The 6,213-nt window shown below is 45.7% G+C and overlaps 1 non-coding gene across 1 annotated transcript; it reads left to right on the forward strand.

The window, feature by feature from the left end:
- Positions 1-258: 258 nt before the first annotated feature.
- On the forward strand, positions 259-334 carry TRNAI-AAU (transfer RNA isoleucine (anticodon AAU)). Its single transcript has one exon. It is a non-coding gene; the product is annotated as a tRNA-Ile (tRNA).
- Positions 335-6,213: the final 5,879 nt, after the last annotated feature.

Below are 6,213 nucleotides of genomic sequence, written 5' to 3' on the forward strand. Positions count from 1 at the left end.
TCCCACGTCCCTGGTTCTCTCTTGAAACTCTCAACTCCGTGAGCTACAGATTAAAGTTAAGAATTAATTATCCTGGCCAAATTACTCAGTTGGTTAGAGAGAGCATCATCCCAATACACCAAAGTTGTGGCTCAATCCCCAGTCAGTGCACATAAAGAATCAACAAATGAATAAATGGGTGGGACAACAGATCGATATTTTTCTCTCCCTTTCTCTGTCTCTCTATCTCCTAAAAATTAATTAAAAAGAACTAGTTGTGCCCTGGCCCGTTGGCTCAGTGGTAGAGCATCGGCTCAATGTGTGGATGTCCTGGGTTTGATTCCCAGTCAGGGCACACAGGAGAAGCACCCATCTGCTTCTCCACTCCCCCCTCTCACTTCTCTCTTTTCCTCTCCTGCAGCTATGGCTCAACTGGAGCTAATTGGCCCCAGGCACTTAGGCTCCATGGCCTCTGCCTCAGGTACTCAGAAGAGCTCAGTTGCTGAGCAACAGAGCAACACCCCAGATGGGCAGAATATCACCCTCCAGTGGGCTTGCCAGGTGGATCTCTGTCGGGGTGCATGCGGTAATCTGTTTCTGTCCCCCTCCTCTCACTGAATTAAAAAAAAAAAGTCTAAAAAATAAAAAGAACTAGTTGTCTACTTGTCCATATGGTTTAACTTTTCCAAGAATTGAGATATCCTCACTTTTTATGTTGTCCCTCAGTTCATGCCCATGATCTGTTTTTCCCACTACCTGAACAAGGTTAAGACCAACTATGTCATTGTGCATAGAAGAATCAGGGTGTTATGCATTTATATACTGATACCCTAACCCCGCAAAGAGACACCAGAAACAACTCCCTCTCCATATGAGCACAGAGGAAAGGCCAAGTGCAAACACAGCAAGAAGGTGGTCGTCTACAAGTTGGGAAGTGAGGCTTCACCAAAAATTTTCTGGCACCTTGATCCTGGACTTCTAGCATCCAGAACTGTTAGAAATTAAGGCATACTGCATAAGCCACACGGTCTGTGAATTATTTTATTTTGTTTTTAGTGAGAAGCGGAGATAAACAGACTCCTGCTTGCACCCTGTCTGAGATCCATCCAGCAACCCCTTCTGGGGTCAATACTTGAATCAACCAAGCTATTTTTAGGTCTTGAGACTGATACACTCAGACCAACCAAACTATCCTCTGTGCCTGGAGCTGACACTCAGACCAACCGAGCCACTGGCTGTGAGAGGGTAAGAAAGAAAGAAGGGGGAGAGGGCGTGGGGGAGAGAAGCAGATGGTTGCTTCTCACGTGTGCCCTTACCAGAAATCAAGTTCAGGACATCCATAGGCTGGGCCAATGCTCTATCCACTGAGCCAACCAGCCAGGACCAGTCTGTGGAATTTTATGACAACTCCAACAAATGAACACACAAGGTTTCAGTAAGATTTATCTTATCTACAATTCTTCAACTCTTAAAAGCAACAAGTACCAGTGAAGATTTTCACCAGGTATTCACCTTGTGCTGTGGTGCATCTAGGAAACATAAATACTAAACCACCCTCATAAAAGATAGTGGGTAAGTTATTTAGCTAACATTCCCTACTAATGAGTAGGAAATCAGGACTTGAAAGTTAGACTAGGTGATATCGATGTTCATGTATTTTTCATTGGCTCTAGAGCTGGCACTGCAAGTTGACATTCTGAATCCAAACCAGGGCTCTCTTTTCCTTTCTGCAGAAGATAAAACTGAGCCCCACATAGTCCCCCCTCTGCTGGAATAGTTGGTCATTTCCCTTTAATTCCCTGTGATTGGTGCTGTTCATAGGGACGCTCCAGAGTCCAAGTCCAACTTCTGCCCCTGGGCAGGTTTATGACTTTGGCAGGTTTTGTTCTTTTGTCCTTCCCCAGCCATCCCAGGACCATTGGCTAGGTACCAAGTTCAGTTCTGAAAGATATTTGATCACAGTTGGTGAATGCTTTGAGACTTAATGACTATTCATCTGAGCAAGAAGGGAATAATGGGTCCTCACCGACATCCACAGCGACCCTTCCAGTGGGTGGGCTGTTCTGGGTCCTGCTCAGAGCGTCCTGGTCATGCCTTTAGGGTGTGGGGTGAGCGAATTTCTAGATTCACTAGATCAGCACGTATTCAGTACCACCTCCACAAATCATGAATATTCAGAAATATAACTTCTCATTAGCTCTGGGAGAAGTTGAAATTAAAATTAAGAGCATTTTGTAAAATTCACCCAAAAGGAAAGAGAAATTAAGAGCCACTATCTTCTCTAATAAATAACCTAAGCTCAAATATCAACCACAAATTTCAGTTTATTATATAAGAGATATGGGAACTGGTTTCACATTCCCACAGACTTTGTATGTATCCCAGAGAGTGAGAGTTGTGGATTGGCTACTATGATGTGATGGAAAATAATTAACTCAAAAAAAAAAAAGCTCAGGCCTGACCAGGCGGTGACGCAGTGGATAGAGCATCAGACTGGGATGCGGAAGACCCAGGTTCGAAACCCCGAGGTCGCCAGCTTGAGCATGGGCTCATCTGGTCTGAGCAAAAATTCACCAGCTTGGACCCAAGGTTGCTGGCTCGAACAATGGGTTACTCGGTCTGCTAAAGGCCCACGGTCAAGGCACATATGAGAAAGCAATCAATGAACAACTAAGGTGTCGCAATGTGCAACGAAAAACTAATGATTGATGCTTCTCATCTCCCTCATTCCTGTCTGTCTGTCCCTGTCTATCCCTCACTCTGACTCTCTGTTTCTGTAAAAAAATAAAATTAAAAAAAAAAAGAAATTAAAAGAAAAAGAAAAAATAAAACTAAAAGGAAAGACTGTTTGCTGAACTCTCAAATCAATGCATGTAACCCAAACAGTTTAGAGATTTAGAGGCAGGCTTAGAAAGTAACAGTAACTTTCCAGAGTCACCCAACTAGCAAATGTCAGAAACAAGAGAAACAAGATAAGTTCTCTCTTGGGGACCAGGAAAGGGCAAGTTGAACTTGTGACTTTGAAGAGCCTGGTCCTCCTATGGCTCTTCGCCTGTGAGACCTCCGTGACAATGTGTGTGTGTGTGTGTGCAGGTCAGATGGGGGGGCGGAGACAAGGCGGCTTGACGTCAGTCTGTCTGATTGAATCTGTGCTCTCCCACTTCCGTTCAAGCCTGGTAACCTTGATAATTTAACCTCTCTGAGCCTCAGTTTCCCCAGATGTCAAACAGGGGGTACAATTGCCACATCATGAAGCTGTGTGGGTCTCCTCTCAGCGCTTGTGGGGGAAGCCCTGATGCTGATGGATGTTGTTCATTCATGACTGACAGGCGACCTCCTTACCTTACCAGAGGCTGTGTCAATCAACAGCCCTCATGTCAGCGAAACAGCAAAAAAGCAAAAGAAACTCCGTGTCTCCAGTCTCCATGCCTTTTTCAAGGTTTTGCCACTTTTCTTATATTCTGTTTCCTCATCTCTACTTGGAAAAGGCAAATATGTTTATATAACCAGTACCTGGTCCCTATATGTTTTCAAATGGGGCCCAGACCGATGGTGAAGGGTGAGTTGATCTCCCTTCTCAATGCTGTCATGATGCTTGTCCAGGATGTCTGTTTCTCATCTCGGATTGCCCTGGGGTACACTAGGACACCCACCTCTTTGTTGTTTCTCACTCTTCCAATCTCTTCTTTCTCTCTCTCAAATAAAGGGCTCTTGCCTCAGCCCTGGCTGGTTTGCTCAGTGGATACAGCATTGGCCCAGCATGCAGCCGTTCCGAGTTCAATTCCCTGTCAGGGCACAGCCATCTGCTTCTCTTCCCCTCCCTCTCCCCCTTCTCTTCCTAGTCCTCTCTGGCAGCCAGTGGCTCAGTTGATTAGAGCAACCGCCCCAGACAGGGGTTGCCAGCATTGGGTCAGGGTGCATTTGGGAGTCTGTCTCACTATTTCTGCTCCTCTCACTTCCAAACGGGGGACTCTGGCCTCTCCTGCCCTCCCTGGATCTCTGTCCTTTGCATACACTGGCTGACTGCAGCCACAATGCTCGGCCTTTCTGAGCCTTGCTTATCCAGGAGGCTAAAACTGCCTTTGCCTTTCTCACTGGACCTTCATTTAAAAATAATAATCAAAGCAGTAAATGAGATGAAAAATATTAAGCCAGAGTGGTGGTTCTCAAACTTGAGTGAACATCAGACTCACCTGGAGGGCTTATCACAACACAAGCCCCGGGCCCCTTCCCAGGAGTTTTACCAGGTCTGGAGTGGGGTCAGAGGCTTTGCATTTCTTTCTTTTTTTTCTTTTTTCGCATTCTTTTAGGATTTGCATTTCTAGCAAGTTTGCAGGTGAGGGCAATGAAGCTAGATGGTCCAGGGACCATGCTGTCAGAATGCTTCTGGGATGGATGTTCCTCATTTTTTTGCATGCTCCCTGAGACTCAGGGCCCAGGACAAAATTCCCCTGAGTAAGTCCTGTGCTGCAGAAAGGCTAGAGTGGGAGGGGCCAGAGTCGGGGAGTATAAAGTCGCAGGCAGCCGGTTCTGGAACCGGAGCCGAAAGAGCCAGTAAATAGAGGTGATGAGACCGCTGGTGGGCTGGGTGGCCCTGTTTCTCTGTATGTATGGGCTGAAAGCAGGTGAGATGGGGGGGCACAGGAGGAAGGGGCGATCTAAGTGTCAGTGTTGCGGGGTGAGATGGGCAGGAAACAGATTCCATCCACTGTCCCTAATATTTTTTAAATACAGTACAGTGGCTGGTTCAGAGCAGAGGATTTGGAGAGTCCTGGGTTCAAATCATTGTTCTTCCTCTTTCTGGCGCGCGGGGGGAGGGTGATCGTGGGCAAGTGACTTCGCCTTTCTTTAAGCCTCAGCCTTCTCACCTATAGAATGGTAAGAAAGAGAAAGCTTCGATATCCTGCCATCTGTGACAACATGGGTCAACATGGGGGACCATCAGGCAAGTGAGATAAACCAGTTATATGAGGACAAGTTCTGCCTGACTTCAACCACACGGAGTGTGTGAAGTAGTCAAACCCACAGCAAGGGAGAGTAGAGGATGGCTGCCCAGGGACGGGAAGAGGAAGATGGGGAGTTGTTCAGGGAGCACAGAGTTTCCGCCGTGAAAGATGAGTGAGTTCTGGAGACCTGCCACGCACCACATGAAGCCTAGAGTTAGCATTACTGGACTGAGCACTTAGAAACGTCTTGGGAGAGCCCTGGCCAGGTAGTCCAGTGGGTTAGAGCAGTGGTCCCCAACCTTTTTTGGGCCACTGACCGGTTTAATGTCAGAAAATATTTTCACAGACCGGCCTTTAGGGTGGGACGGATAAATGTATCACGTGACTGAGACAAGCGTCAAAAGTGAGTCTTAGACGATGTAACAGAGGGAATCAGGTCATTTTTTAAAAATAAAACATCGTTCAGACTTAAATATAAATAAAACGGAATTAATGTAAGTTATTTATTCTTTCTCTGCAGACCAGTACAAAATGGCCCACAGACTGGTACTGGTCCGTGGCCCGGGGGTTGAGGACCACTGGGTTCGAGCATCATCCTCATATCCTAAGGTTGTGGGTTTGGTCCCCTGGCTAGGGCACATACAAGAATCAACTAATGAATGTAGAAAAAAGTGGAACAGCAAATCAATGTTTCTCTCTCTCTCAAATCAACCAATCAATTAAAATTTTTTTCTTAAGAGAATCGATCTTATTTTAAGTGTTCTTACCACAATTTTTAAAAGAAGAAAAAACCTGGCCTGTAGTGGCACAGTGGATAAAGTGTCAACCTGGAATGCTGAGGTCACCAGTTAGAAGCCCTGAGCTTGCCTGGTCAAGGCACATACGGGAGTTGGTGCTTCCTGCTCCAACCACCCCTTCTCTCTCTCTCTTTATCTATCTAAAAAAATAAAAAAGAAGAGAAAGAGGAAGCTTATTAGATATTGTTTTGGAAAATTCTCCAAGATCCTTTGTTTAGGGAGCAAGGTTTAAAATAAATGGTATGTTGGCAAGGCTATCCTTTGTGCAGAAAGGAGTGAAACATTATTAATACTTGCCCCTGAATATTCATAATCTGTCATGTAGGGCTCACTGGAATTACAACACTGGCTCCTATAGGGAGGGTGATGGGGTAGTGGGTGTCAGAGATGGCGGGAGGACTTTTAAGGTTTTCCTTTTATAACTTTTCAGAAGTTTGAGCTGTGAATTGCCTCTCCAGAAAACAAATACATTCAACAGAGAGAAAGTGACC

The sequence above is a fragment of the Saccopteryx bilineata genome, chromosome 3 (genome assembly GCF_036850765.1).
Source record: "Saccopteryx bilineata isolate mSacBil1 chromosome 3, mSacBil1_pri_phased_curated, whole genome shotgun sequence".
NCBI lineage: Eukaryota > Metazoa > Chordata > Mammalia > Chiroptera > Emballonuridae > Saccopteryx > Saccopteryx bilineata.